The sequence below is a fragment of the Hypanus sabinus genome, unplaced genomic scaffold (genome assembly GCF_030144855.1).
Source record: "Hypanus sabinus isolate sHypSab1 unplaced genomic scaffold, sHypSab1.hap1 scaffold_992, whole genome shotgun sequence".
NCBI lineage: Eukaryota > Metazoa > Chordata > Chondrichthyes > Myliobatiformes > Dasyatidae > Hypanus > Hypanus sabinus.
Genome location: NW_026781849.1, coordinates 139,310 through 154,483, shown reverse-complemented (window position 1 = coordinate 154,483; position 15,174 = coordinate 139,310). Strand labels below are relative to the sequence as shown.

Below are 15,174 nucleotides of genomic sequence, written 5' to 3'. Positions count from 1 at the left end.
ATCTCCCCTCATTCTTCTGTCATTCATTAGTCGTCGTCGGTCCTAACCTGAGGGGGGAAAGAGTACAGGCAGTGACCCACATATACAGCTCTCATAACTTCCTCTACATCTAAATATCTTCCCTCATTCTTCTGTCATTCATTAGTCGTCGTCGGTCCTAACCTGAGGGGGCAACGCTTACAGGCAGTGACCCACATATACAGCTCTCATAACTTCCTGTTCATCTAAATATCTTCCCTCATTCTTCTGCGCTCCAATGTCTGAAGTTCTAAAATGTATCAATCAAGGGGCTCGTCCGGGATTTGAACCCGGGACCTCTCGCACGCTCGCAAATTCAGGCCCAAAGCGAGAATCATACCACTAGACCAACGAGCCCGTTCTGTGTTTATGTCATAACACTGCTGCCTCTCACTTTCTTAGTCTCCTTTGTCAATGCATCTGGTGGTAATTTTACGTCTAAAGTAGATAAATGACCAAAGTTCAGTACAAGGCACTGCAGGATCTTCGGCCCAGGATGCTCAGTTCATCAGTGTAGCTCTACTCTGTTGATATTATAACTATTCCCTCCTACAGAGACCATAATCCGCTATTTTCACGACAGCCATCTGTCTATCCAAGTATCTTTTTTAATATTCCTGTTGTGAAAACGACGAACAGCACGTTCCTGCGAACAGTGTGTGGGAACAGTGCGTTCCCAGAACCCACCACACTGTGTACAAAAGAAATCTACCTACCTCTGACCTAACTTTTCCTCCACATCTTCAACGTATGCCTTCTGCTGTTGTCCAACCTGTCTGTGTCTCCTGTAATCTTATACACCTCCATCACGCTCTGTAGAATCGAACAGAAAAGTTCCAGCTTCCTCAATCTTCCCCCACAAGACGTGTTCTAATCGCGGCATCGTTCTGCTGAACCTGCGGTGCACCTTCTCTAAAGGACTTTTTCGCCCCAGAGAGTGGCTCCGATCACCCATTCTATTTAGTAGCACCACCGCTCTCCCAAGCCCCTTCTATCAATCACCCCAGTCACTGAACCACGATGTAATCTATTAAAAGCACATTTCTATCATTTAACATTATAAGTACACGCTAGTGTCTGTGTTATTTCTGCTCATTCTGTTCTATATCCGTACTGTAACCACGGCATTTATATAATTAATCATTGATCCTTCATCCCTGATCTTCCCTATTCTGAGACGAGCTGAACTGGACACGATCCTCCAGGCGTGGTCTAACCTGAGTCTGCGAGAGTTACTTAACCTCGCGGCACTTGAACTCAATCTCTGACACACAATGACACACTCTACGTCAATTATCGAATACACGTAAATGTACCGGCGAAAACGTTAATCATTGATCCTTCATCACTGATCTTCCCTATTCTGAGACGAGCTGAACTGGACACGATCCTCCAGGCGTGGTCTAGCCTGAGTCTGCGAGAGTTAGTTAACCTCGCGGCACTTGAACTCAATCTCTGACTAATGAAAGTCAGCGCACAACGTGATTTCAGAACCAGTCTCTCAACCTACGCCGTGACATGAGTCCAAGGTTGTTCTGGATGTCAAATATAATAGACTTATTACTCGTGGTCGAGACCTAACGGTTAATACTTCTTTTGTTCTCTGTGCAGCGGGTTTTTAGGGGACTGCACCGTCCCCTTAAAGCAAACAGGGAAATCAAAGAGGTGGGGATCTGGAGAAAAAAGAATGGTTAACGTTGAGGATTGAGATACTGCTCATGCATACCGACCGTTCCATATCTTGCATAACCTGCTGAGTCCATCTGGTAGCTTGACTTTCCGGCAGGCTCCAGTATCTGCCTTCTCCAACATTCCGTCTAAACTTTCCTGTGTTCAGCCATCCACCATCCATGTAACCTCCGTGGAACTTTCAAACATTCTCTCCAGAATTTCATTTCCTGGCAACCCTCAGGATCGATGTTTTATTCTTGCTGCTAATTTAATGTCGCCTCTTTGGATGAACAGCTTTGTTTTAGATGATAAAATAGATTAGATTAGATTAGATGTTTTTGATGATAAGAGGGAGAGATCGAGAGTGAAACCTGCTTCACAGGCGGAAATGAGTATTCCGGAAACGAATATAAGAAATGGGGGACTGTATAGGGGATTTCAGAAAGAATTTCTTTACGGAGAGAGTGGTGGGCTCCTGGACCGCTCTGTCGGGATCATGATAATCACAGATAGGTTAAGGTATTTTAAGGTACTTTTAGATAGGAAAATGTAGAGGTATATATCAAGGAAGAGATTGATCGATCTTGTACTACGTTAAATCGTCGACATAACGTCATTGGGTTGATGACATGCTCTGTGCTGTACTATTCAATGTTCTATGTTACGGTGCCCGCTCCTACCTATGTCGCACCGTTCCTCTACCTTCCCCTTATGAGCCAACTCAAGTGTTCCTGCTGCTTTCACTTCAGTGTCACAGCTGAATGAGACAGCGGAATACACGCAAGATGCTGGAGCATCAAAACGTTTAGTGAAAACTTCCAGCACAGGTTTGATTTTTCACAGCATTACAGCTCTCCCTGATCTACATAGAAGGCCATTTCACATTCTTCGGTACGCGAACCCAGCTGCTCAGGACTAACCTACAAATGTTGCGAATCTTCAGATGAATTTATTGTCAACCAACGTAATATTCCGCCTTCTGTCTGTTTACATTACCACCTAGTTTAGACTCGTCGGAATATTTAATTTACGTGTCTTGTACATTTTCATCAAAATCTTTTTTCTGAACTAAGATACAGACACAATAATCACAGCAGAGATCCACGTAGTACACCACAATTCGTGAGCCTCCCGTCCTGAAAGCAATCTTCCACCATCATCCATAAAGCCGGTGTCGTGTCCACTTGGCTAGTGCGTCCTATACCTGAAGCTCTCTCCATATCCGGAGAAGCCGTCCATGCAGCGCCACGTTAAAAGACATGCTTCAATCCGTATACTGCCCTACACACATCGATCGTCGAGTGCATCTCTCCAAAGTAGTCTAACAGCTTTGTGAGAGCCGATTTGCTGCTAACACGACGGTGCTGACCACATTAACCCCCCCCCCTCCCCCAGTAACTTATCCATCACGAATGTCAGGCTCACTGGCTTGAATTTCCTTGGTGTACCTGTGCTACCCGTAAATGGTACGACATGAGCCGTTCTGCAGGCCTCGCGTACTTACCTTGGCCGAAAGATGAAGCAAATGTGGCCGCAAGTGATTTCGTTTTATTTTACCCCCGTCTTCTCACAAGATCAGAAGATGCATCGGGTCAGGACATGCGAGTATGTGACACAATGTAGGGTTCATTGGAAGCATGTAGAAGTTTTAGAGAGGAGAATGATCGGGATGCTGCCCAGATTATGAGGATTGGCTAAGCGAGCTGTTTGGAGAGAAAGAGGATGTGAGGCCACTTGATGTCGATGGTAAGATGCATAGATCTCTGGATAGCCAGGGAATTTTCCTAGGGCAATGAATTGGATCATTTCTATGTGATTTGAGACCCTCTTAAATCGTCCATGCTCTTCGTAACCTTTTTCGAACAACCAGCGGAATTCACGAGAGGCTTTTTTTCCGCTCGAAATTCATGCTGACCATTCCTAAAAAGAGTTCGCCTCTCCAAATTCAGGTAGATCGTGTCTCTGAGAATCAGATGCAGGTAGTTTCCAATTAGTAATGTTGGGATTAAGAACTAATTGAACACTGTGTTTTTCCTGTAGCCTATCGTAACTAAAATCAGAACTTTGGGCACTTTCCGGACTCCAGTACCCCAAGTATTTGGCGATAATACAATTACCTCCGCCTTTGTTCCATTCATTTCTTCTTTAGGTTCCCGGAATGCTCTAGATGCATATGGTCGCACTATACATCTTGTTTTTGCCTTTAAGGCGGCCAGCCCTCAACCTTTGCAATGAGCACATGGTTCAGGGCAGGGCCGTCGCCTTCCCTGAATTTTCCCGCTTCCCTGATATCCTCCACGCTAAATGCGGGTGGGAAGTTATCATTTGACTCCACGTCCAACATCTCTGGCTCCACACAGATTACGGCGCTGATCCATTCACTCCTTGATCATGCAGTTCCAGCAATATATTTATATAATCCGGGAGTATTTTCCTCTGCCGTTCTAGATAGATCGATACCGTACCCTATTTTTGCCCTCCGGCTTTTCCTGTTAAATATCCTCGCCGAAGGATCCACTTGATCCTGAATAACTCAAGCTGAACTACGTTTCCTGTTAAACACAGGGGACTCTGAACTATCGGGCGGAAACGTCGACTGTGTTGTATCCTCCTTTCCAGTCAGACTTTATGAGTGTCTGCAGCATTTGCTATCTGTTACTCGTTATCCTTTTATCCAGACCAGTGTCTCAATATCTCTCGTCAACCAATGTTCCGTACTGTTGCCAGCTATGTCCATCACTCTGTTTGGAACACGAACTACCTGAACTCCGGATATCTCACCTTGAAAAACAAATGTCTCTTTACCACAAAATAAAATTAGCCTCTTCTCAACCATAAACCCTTGCAAATCCCCGCCTAATCGCCCTCAAACTGGAACTGCACTAAATTAGCACCTTAACTGTCGACCAGACCTAACTTTCTGCAGACCTATTTTCAAGCTGATGGAATTATGTTCACGGGTCGTAAAATGATCTCTTTTTCAATGTATTCGTCCTTAAAGATAAACGATACAGATTAGCTTTATATGTCACATATAATATAGCAACAATTAGTGGGTAGTTAGCTGATTGGGAAGCTGTTAAAATTAGCAAAAGCTGGAAATGAGAAATGGAAACCATGCGATAATATCAAATGTATTTTATTTTCAGATATATAAAAATGTTACAAAGACGCGAGAGTATATGCATCGGAGCGCTGGAAAATTACAGTTGAATGTTAGAAAGGGGGGAACAAAGAATCAGCAGACGAATTAATAGCTATCGTGCACCAGTCCACAGTGGAAGATACTAGCAATATCCCAGAAATTCTAGAGTGTTCCGGGTAAGAAGGTTTCCATTACTAAGGAGGAGCTGCGCAGGAAGCTGAATATTCTGAATTTAAAAAGTCACGCGGATCTGATGGATTACACACCAGTTTTCTGAAAGACGCATCTGAAGGGATTGTAGAGTCCGTCATAATGATCGTTCAAATATCACCATAAACCTAAGACATTGAGTTCCAACTTAGGTGGGGAAGTCCTGCTTGCTTTCATCCTGGTTTTACTACTAATTTAGATATCTGGTTTGCTCTAATTTCCTGTGATTCTCAGTTTCTTTGTGAAAGTGCGTGGTTACATTTTCCAAGCTCTGCTCGGCTAGAATGTCTCCAGATGTCAGAGAATGTTTGGCAGACGATTATCTACTCAAATAGTATTTTACACGTCCACTATCTTTATTTAATTTCATTGTTGAGACTATGGCACTCACTACATATGTTACTATAGAGCATATATGTCAAACTCAAGGCCCGCGGGCCAAATCTGGCCCGAGGTGGAATTATATTTGGCCCGCGAGCTAATATCTAATTACTATTAAAGCTGGCCCCAGTAGTCGAAGCGCCTATGGCGTATGATATGGCTAATGCTGCGTTTATTCAGGTACCAGGTTTTCAGGGTTTTTAGTGCTTATTCGGTTTCCCTGGGTTATTTCCTGAATATCATTAATGAATATTTTTTTTCTATTAGAGCTGGCCCGCCGGTATATTGCATGCACCACTAATACTACAAATCCCGCAATTCACTGCCAGTGCATTGCTCGCGCTTGCCTTCCTCTCTCATCAGCATCCATATGGCGCTAGTCACGTGTGGTCAACTTTCAGCTATCCCTCACTCCAAGAATGGCTGAACGAAAGGTGGACTTTGAAAACAGGGGTTTTCAAGGCAGGTGGGATGCGGAGTATATGTTCGCAGATATAAAGGGCAAACCTGTTTGTCTTGTGTGCGGAGACGGTGTGGCTGTAATTATAGAATATAACGTAAGACGACACTATGAAACGAAACACCACGACAAATACAAGCATCTGGACAAGAAACAGAAGCTCCAGAAGGGAGAAGAGTTGAAAAGAAGTCTGGCGTCACAGCAGGCTATGTTCACAAAAGCCAAAACACAAAGCACAAAACACAAACACAAAACACATAGTTTTATTGTGGCAGCAGAGATCGCTAAATCAGCCCAGCCCTTGACCGAGGGAGAATTTGTTAAGAACCGCATGATGAAAGTTTGCGACGTCGTGTGCCCAGATAAAAGGCAAGCATTTTCAAATGTGAGCCTGAGCAGAAACACCGTTGTTGACCGTGTACGAGAGCTTGCCACCAATAGACAACAGCTGGTGGGGAAGGGAAGAAATTTCATCGCATATTACCTTGCTGTGGATGAGAGCAGGGACACTTCTGATACTGCCCAATTGTCAATTTTCATTCGTGGAGTGGACTAAAGGCTGTGTGTAACAGAGGAACTTTTGGATTAAGATCAATGCATGGCACAACTACTGGAAAAGATCTCTTTGATGAGGTATCCAGATGTGTAAATATAATGAGGCTGCCTTGGGATAAACTGGTGGGACTGACGACAGATGGAGCGCCCGCGATGTGCGGTCAAATGACTGGATTGGTGTGCAGGATCCGGGAGAAGATGCGGGAGGAAAACGGCGCAGGTGAGCAGACAGCTTATCACTGTATCATCCACCAGGAATCGTTGTTTTGCAAGCCTTGAAAATGGAACATATAATGAACACCATAACACGAGCAGTTAACTTCATGAGAGACATGGGTTAAATCACCGCGAGTTCAAGTCGTTTCTGGAGGAGTTGGGTTCAGAATATAATGATTTGACCTATCACACAGAGGTGCGATGGTTAAGCAAAGGAAAATTGCTGAAAAGATGTTTCGAGTTGCGTGAGGAGATCTGTCAGTACATGGAAAGCAAAGGGAAAGACACAACAGAGCTCCGCGATAAAAAGTTGCTCTGTGAAATGGCGTTTCTGTGTGACATCACGAGCCATCTCAATGCGCTCAACCTGCAGCTTCAGGGGCGGGGTCGTGTGATCACAGACATGTACGCTGCAGTGAGGGCTTTTAAAACCAAGCTGCGCCTGTGGGAGACGCAGATGCAGCAAAAAAACTTGAGCCATTTTCCGTGTTGCCAAACTATGAAAGAGCAGGTTTCTACCGCAGCGTTCCCACATGCAAAGTTTGCTGAAAATCTTAGCATACTTAGTGCCGAATTCACACGGAAATTTGCCGACTTTGAAGCCCAAAAATGCAGGCTTGAACTGCTCAGTAATCCATTTGCAGCCTCAGCTGATTTTTTATTTATTTAATGTTCAATGTTGTTTTAGTAGGCAATAACCTAAGCTTTGTTAGTTCCAGGTTAATATGTGTAATAAATTCATTTCAGTATGTTTTGCAATAAACGCTGAACCAGTCCGGCCCTCGACTTGTACCTTTTTTTTTTAATTATTTTGGCATTTATTTCAGTTTAAATCAGTTTAAACTTAAATTTACTTTAGTTTAAAGATTGACATTTAAATCAGTTGCATTTATTTTTTATGGCTTTATCTGCAGCTTTTCCGGAGTAATTTCTAATGAAAACAATTTTCCAAAGGCCAACACTCTGTGATTCACACTAGTCGAAGCCAGACACTTAGCATCTCATCTTGGATGCAAGTTCATCAAGGTTTGGAGGCAGGCTCTGAGCTGAGTAAATCCTCAGAACTGAGTGAAGGTGTTCATCAGAAAGACGACTCCTGTGTGATGTTTTGTTTATCTTCATCAAAGAGAACAGTTGTTCACACAGATATGTGCTGCCAAACATAGGGAGCATTTGAGCAGCTTGGGTACGCAGCTGGGGCATCGTGTCGAGAATGAAACGTAGAAACTGTGCAGCGCCCACCGAGACATACTTCACCTTGAGTGTGTCACTACACTGGAGTTTCATCAGCTCCATTTGTATGTTGGTTGGTGCGCTTTCCACGTCAGCTGCAAATGGATTACTGAGCAGTTCAAACCTGGTAGGACACTTGTAACGCCTGCAGTGATAAGTGCCAGAAAGGAGATCAGTTGGAAGGGATCGTGGACATGGGAGCAACGTGAAACCTGCAGAAATCGCAGAAGGGTCTGGGGGCCGTGCAAGTAATTTTACCCTCGTAAGATTCCCGTTGAGGACGGAGGAAGTTACGGAGAAGAATTGCAGGAAGTACTTTGGGTAACAGCAGGAAGATTTCATTTTCCCAAGCTATAGGAAGTATGTGGAAAACACAGAAAGGTTGCAGAGAAGATTTATAATGATGCTGCCTGGATTGGGGAGCATACCTTATGAGAATAGCTTGAGTCAGCTCAGCCTTTCTTTCCTTGGAGCGACGTTTGGTGACCTGACGGAGGTGTGTAAGTTGATCAGAGGCTTTGATCGTGTGGATAGTCAGAGGCTTTTTTCCTAGGGCTGGAATTGCTAGCACGAAAGGGCACATTCTATATGCTTGAAAGTAGGTACAGAGGAGATGTCAGGGGTATTTTTTTTTACAGAGAGTGGTGAGTGTGCTTAATGGGTTGGCGGCTACGCTGGTGAATACGGATACTACAGGGTCTTTTGAGAAAGGTATCGATATCTATTTCTCACATTCTCCAGAAACTGAGGCAAAGATGTTGAGAAATATTTACTCTTTCAGGGGCATAATGTCGTTCAGTCAATCGAACGTCAGACAAATGATTTTTAAAATCAAACAATGAAACTTGCAAAAAATGACGATCACGATATGAAGTAAATGGGAATGCAGGAAAACGACGAATTTACAAAAGTGAGGATGGTTTTTCAGTATCTTTAAATGGAGTTACATAACGGCTCGAGCTAAACGGTATATTTACCTGCTATGAAGTGTTGTTCTGCCAACTCTGCAACAAAATTCCAAATGGTGTCTCCCGGTGTATACAATCACTGTCATTCTCATCATGAAAATGCTGATTTTGTACTCGTCAAACAAATACCCTAAAAAATTATTATGCTAAATAGCATCAGCTACCACCAGCATTGAAATACTCGCGGCTCAGTGAAACTTGGCTCTTCCACCTTCAGTAACGCATATACATATCTTTCATTTTACCAGTTTGAAAAAGTAACTCCCTGTCCTTTACAGGGAACTGTTGTGCTTTGCCAAAGCTCAGAGTTGTTACTTATTTAGTGCAAGTTGTACAAGCTAAGAAAGAGACTAATTATTTATATTTTTCAAATTAGCAGCTCAAGTTTCGTGCCAAAGTAGAATCTGCAAGACCCATTTTAAAATGTTATAAACGGTAAATTATTTGCGCCTCTGGTGGCGGGCCTGTCGTACTCTACCTGAAAGCAGCTCATCCACTATTATTTCACTCCTGACGCTCAGCTGTTATGTGGCTCCGAGTAACTGTTTGTATCGGACAGTGGCAAACCCTGGTCCGGCGCTTCGACAGACGGGCTGAACCAGGTGAGTGTAGCCGGAAAACACAACCCCCTGTGAGTTAGAGATTTGCTTAACCCAGCATGTGCAGACAGTTCCCGGACTCTGCGGATGAGATCGACTACATGATCAAACACCCCAGAAGGCGGTGCAGCAACGCTTCATGAACAGCGAAGGGCAAAGCAAGGTACAAAAAGCGTCATGAATATCCGCCATAGCCCAGGAAATCGCCAATCGTGAAGTTTTTTCCTGCCATTGGATCAAGCATCTTGAGGCCGAGAAAGTAGAACTGCCTCGGCACAACGGATTTTTTCACTGTGAAATTCATCCCTCAAAAGTCGGAAACGACGGACAATCAACACCGGTAAAAAAAGGAATTAGAAATAAAAGAAGAAACAAAATCAGCTGGGACATAACCCATTGATATTCTTCCAGTATTTTACCTTGCACGATTTTAACAATCATTTCAAGTATACATCCGTTTGCTCGTTCTGATTCTGCATATTCCATGGAAATTGTCAGCACGGCTATTTCAAAGAAAGACGTTTTCTGTTCATTGCCAATGGGGGCATATGAATTGACCATTAGATACTGAAATAGATATATAGATTGAGAAGGAGAACACCAATGAAAATCTGATTCTCTCTCTCGGCTGAGGGGAGTGAAAAGGTGTTATTTCCTTGCTTCCAAAGAATCCATAACTGCAATGAACAGGACTGTCACAGGTCTACAAGAACATCACTGACCACACGGTGTTTTCAGTGCTTATTCTGACATGTCAGCGACCACGTGGATAATGTTTCTGCTTGTCCGGATCCACCAATTCTACAACGTTACTATCACATCCCATTCGGTCGCAGGATCTCTCACATAGAGAGTATCACTGATTATTCAGAAACATCTCCAAGTCTGCTGGTAAAGTAATTGCTTGTCCAACATCATGATGGACGCAGCGAAAGCAAGATGTATGACCATTAAACCATATTAATATCTCTCTATATATAAAAAAATGCTCTTCAGCAGAAACCACACTACCAGTGATGATGTCTTGCAATCAATGATGACACTGTCGCTGGATATCAGAACATATTGGTTATTATTTATTTGTCAATGCCCGCTCCCTTGCAGCAAATAAAATAAAACACGAATTCCAGTCTGCAGAATCAAAACTGCACATGTCTAATTATTAATGACATTTATAGTAGCATGCACAGCAGAGGATGGCTATGTGATATGAACAGAATGCCCGTGCAACTTATCGTTCAGAGGGGAGAGTTAGAAGGTCAACGTACCAACGAGTGACTGAAACATCAGTGAACATAAAGACATTTAACCTCGGCTTTTGTTGTTATTTTCATACTCATTACAGGTGTGACCCATCGGATAAGGATAAATATTCACTGTATTTTTCGATCATCGTATTAGGCCATGTTTATATTTCTGGGCACCCACACATTTTTATTTTTGTCTATTTAAAATAAATTCAGTGCTATTTATTTGCAAGTCCTGGTACACACAAATATTTAGTGGGTTCGCGGGTAAAGAACCTCAATGACAAAAATGGATGCAGCTTGAGTTCAGTAGGTTTAGATAATGGAAATCACCGGGGAAAATGAGAATGGCGAGCTTTCATCACCTTTACACAACCGATATGATTTCCTCTGATGTCTCATACCAGCAATAACATAGTGAATATAATTGTTAAAATACCCTGCATACGTGTAAACATACGTTAGGTATTCTTAATCTTTGGGGAAAAAACGTGCTTTATGCGGCAAATAAAAGTGTAAGCATTCTGATGTTTCAAGCAGATGGTGTAGAACAACAAGAGAGAATTATTGTACATCACTAGTCAGATTAATTACAGTCAAGGTGAGGTGTAGTTAACCCGTTATAGTTCGGCACTTGCAGAATTACGAGATACGCTCAGTTATATGTTGGTGTACAATAAAATTGAGACTTTTTACAAAGACTTTGAAATATATATTTTTTAGAATATTGTTCGAATGAGACAAAACCTTGCAAGTAACAGAATAAAGTGGTCACTGCCGGATGATCTGTAACCTGAAGCACAACCGGATGAATATAGACAACTCTAGAAAGTGAGGGATGAAAACAGGTGGAGGAGATACCCTTTTCGTACAGCTCTTTGCCTTTTCCGCCTGCCATTTCCCAGCTTCCGACATATATTGTCCTTTGTAAGACCAACCGGAATTTGGTACATTACAACCAAGTCCTCTCACAAACATTGTATTGACCATCCGTTCAAAGTTAAATCTGGACTCGTATGTGGATCCGGGGAACAGAATCGGAGGTTGTATATACATACGCCGCTTGTATTCAGTGGATAGAAGTAATGGTCTGGGATTCAAGAAGTGTTTTCATTGAGTCACTTACTGTGCAATGATGGGTAGTGTTTGATATTGTACAACAGAAGTTTAATGTTGTTTCCTGTCATGAAGAATATTTTAATTGCTACTTTTCCAGAACAATTAGTGCGCACATTCTGACAATGTCACTGCTGACCATGGTGATGACGACATTGATAATCCAGGCCCGTCACTGACCAGACTAATAATAATGCATTGCCTCCGCTGACTTTCCAGCGACAAGAAGTTTAGAGAGAATCATTTACTGATGGACATTGATTTAAAGTGACGAGAGAGAATTAATAGGAAGTGGAGAGACCACTTTAACAGATTATGTGGGTAGGTAAATAGAAAGAAGTACCCGAGAATGTGTTTGAGGGAAAACACTTTCAGAACATTCAAAATGTATTTGGACAGTCCATGGATAGGAATCCCTTAACGGTATAAGGTCCAGAGTGCGGCAAATGAAGATAGCTTAGATGACATGAACCGCTTGGGCCGCCGTTTCTCCATCACGTAACTAAGACTGTTTACTTTAAGAACTAGAACATGAACAACTTCTGTGATTCTGTACCTGAGTTGTGCTTCATTTCTGATTCTCGGCACTTGCAACAGTTGCATTTCTGTGATCTTTCATGCAGGGCAAATTATGCAAAATCACAACAATCACATGAGTTTGTTTTACTTGTCAATATATACAAGGTCAGTTCGAAGCTTGAGACTGATGCATTGGGATAAATCCTGTCCTCTTAGACTACTGGTTTCTATCCATGAAAACAGCACCAGGTGCCATACTCCGGAGTCCTCACCCCGGAAAGGGATACTGCTTCCGACGACGACGATTCAGATGTGTGGCACCGCTTTCCGTTCGCTAATTCCCCAATACCGGAAGTAGAGGCTCCTGGCCCTTCCTCCGCTGAGTTGAAGAGGAGGGAGGGTGTTGAGGGGCAGAATGAGATACAGCCAGCATTGGGGGAGAGAGAGTGGAGGGGCAGACTGAGGTACAGTCGGCAGTAGGGGGGGGGGGGGGCGAGAGCAGATGGACCTTGAACACGAAACAGTGGGCTCTCAGGTGAAGAGGGAACCAGTGAGGGTACAACAGGTAGACCTGGGATGTCCCCCGGGGTGTCTGAGCCGGAAGGGTCGGCAGTGGATGTACGGAGGTCTCCGAGAAGTAGGGACTCCACGGAGCGATTGACATACGCAGCACCGGGAGAACTGAATGTTGTGATCTCTACCGCCCTGCGAAGTTATGTCACTGTTTTCTGCACCTTGGTTGGGTTTCGTGTCTTACAACATACATTGGGGAACTCTGTGAATGTCATGAGCTTTTGTTGCTGGGTGAAGAGAGTAGGGAGTTTCTTATTTTACTCCGTATGTTAATCAAAATGGCTTCTTTGTTAAGTAAAAGTAGGAATGCTTTCTGGTGAGAGAGTGCTTTCTCTCGCAACCTGTTTGGGTTATACTTACTGATAATGAGAATTGTATTCATTTGTTAACCAATTGGGATGGATGCTAGTCTTACTTTTGTTACCTCTTCGTCTAAATGTACAATCTGCAATGCTAATCATTTATAATAAATTAACATCAATGGAAAAGTCAATGTAGCATAGAAAACCATTCGGATCAGCGTGAGTTAATCATTCTGATGGCATGGTGGCTGAAGCTGACCCGGAGACTTTTAGTCGTGCCTTCTATGCTGCATTACCGTTTCCCGGATGATTGAAAAGTCTCTGTGATAGTTTGGAATCCATTTATTTCAGGATGACTCGGGACACGAATGTTTGAGTATATGACATAATTTCCAAATATACTCCTTTTGAAACCGTTTTATTCGAAATCTGCACTGAGTTGTAATTGGAGTGGGCATTATCTACATAGATGACCATTTAATGTAAACACATACTTCATTCCTTTCCTCAATTCCTTTCTGAATTTTCTCTGAGTCAGTGTATAGATACAAGTATTGGTGCACATACTCAGAATTTGCAAGATGAACCCAAATTGCTGTAGTATATATACCGGGGAACTCAAATATTTGTCCTCAAAAAAAAAGTTTTCCGCTTGCCATTTCAGAGAATGAACTACATAGGGCATCCAAAATAATATGAAATTAGCTGATATAGCAAACAACAGAATCATCGATTTTCTGCGGTTTTCAATCTCGGCATCCTTCTGATTATCACTGCTGTTTCGAAGGCCTCTGCGGACTCTATTTGCCGCAATGATATGTCTTACTGTTAAACCATTGAAAACTAGAATTAAGCCAATTGGTAGCAACGGTGTTAAAATGCTATCCAGTAATTCTAATCCTTTCCACACGGGTAAAATAGCGTATTCATCTGTGAGGGCGCAACGCCAAGGTATGTTGTCAATCATGACATAAGGTTCAATGGCGAAGTAAAACGGGGCACTTCTCCCGCAGCTCACTATAACCACCGTCACCATAATCACCGTAGCTGTTCTCTCAGTGCAGTATCGTTGCCCGAGCTTTCGACAACATATTGCGATGAAACGATCGAAGGTAAAGCTGACCGTAAACCAAACTGAACAATCCATCGTCACAACATATAATACAACTGTCACTGCGCATACAGGAGTGATGAGCAAGGATCTGGAATAAATGTAGATATTGTTGGTCTGTTGCACAAAAGCGAAAACTATAACCACCATCAGATCCGCTGTTGCCATTCCAACCAGGTAACGGATGATGCATTTGGAGAGTCCGCATTTTCCCCGAGATAGGATCACAATCGCCGTTAAATTAACTACAAGAAATTAGAAACAAAACAGGATTCTCGTTAGCTGCAACTGTCTGAATGCCTACCATTCCTCCAATACTATGCACGGCATGTTTTCTGGAAGTGTAAAGCAAAGGTTCAATGTGAGCCTGCTCCATTGCTAGACTCCTACTGGGGGACAACCATGGACTGGCGACTTTTCGACAGTTTCGAGCGAGGCATCTGGTATCCACGACTCACCTACCGGTCGATCGCTCCAGAAAACATCACCATAAGCAGCGGCATTTCCATTATAAGAAGTGGAACAGCTGAAGTGATTATTTGTAGTGAAATTCAGGAGGTTTACAGCATAAGTCATAATTTAGTGACTTATGGAAGAACAGATCTGCGTGACGATATTCGACTGGCCAGTCATTGGAAAAAGCTGCCGATCTGGAAAAGAGGCCACTGTCGCTGCAGAAAGCCGAGCAAGGCCCAACTATGAAACTATCGGCAAAAACATATTTCACAACAGAGAAGAAAAAACATCGTATCCGGAAAATAAGGAAACTGAATTAAAAATAAATATCAGATGCTTGAATTCTCAATTCTGGAAACAGAATTCAGGCGATGGTACCATCTTTGGTGTTCTC

General features: G+C 42.9%; 1 non-coding gene across 1 annotated transcript; it reads right to left on the bottom strand.

Annotated features, from left to right (window-relative positions):
- Window positions 1-287: 287 nt before the first annotated feature.
- Window positions 288-375, bottom strand: trnap-ugg (transfer RNA proline (anticodon UGG)). Its single transcript is given in 2 exon segments — window positions 288-323; window positions 340-375. It is a non-coding gene; the product is annotated as a tRNA-Pro (tRNA).
- Between the last annotated feature and the right edge of the window lie 14,799 nt (window positions 376-15,174).